Here is a 347-nt window from a genome sequence, read left to right on the forward strand (position 1 = left end):
TTCTTCTTCTTCTTCTTCTTCTTCTTCTTCTTCTTCTTCTTCTTTTAAGATTTCTTTATTGTTAGCCGGGCAGTGGTGGCGCACACTTTTAATCCCAACACTTGTGAGGCAGAGGCAGGCAGATTTCTGAGTTCAAGACCAGCCTGGTCTACAGAGTGAGTTCCAGGACAGCCGGGGCTACACAGAGAAACCCTGTCTTAAAAAACAAACAAACAAACAAACAAACAAAAAAAGATCTATTTATTGTTATATGTAAGTACACTGTAGCTGTCTTCAGATACACCAGAAAAGGGCGTCAGATCTCATTACGGGTGGTTGTGAGCCACCATGTGGTTGCTGGGATTTGA

Source organism: Mastomys coucha, unplaced genomic scaffold (assembly GCF_008632895.1).
Source record: "Mastomys coucha isolate ucsf_1 unplaced genomic scaffold, UCSF_Mcou_1 pScaffold5, whole genome shotgun sequence".
Taxonomy (NCBI): Eukaryota; Metazoa; Chordata; class Mammalia; order Rodentia; family Muridae; genus Mastomys; species Mastomys coucha.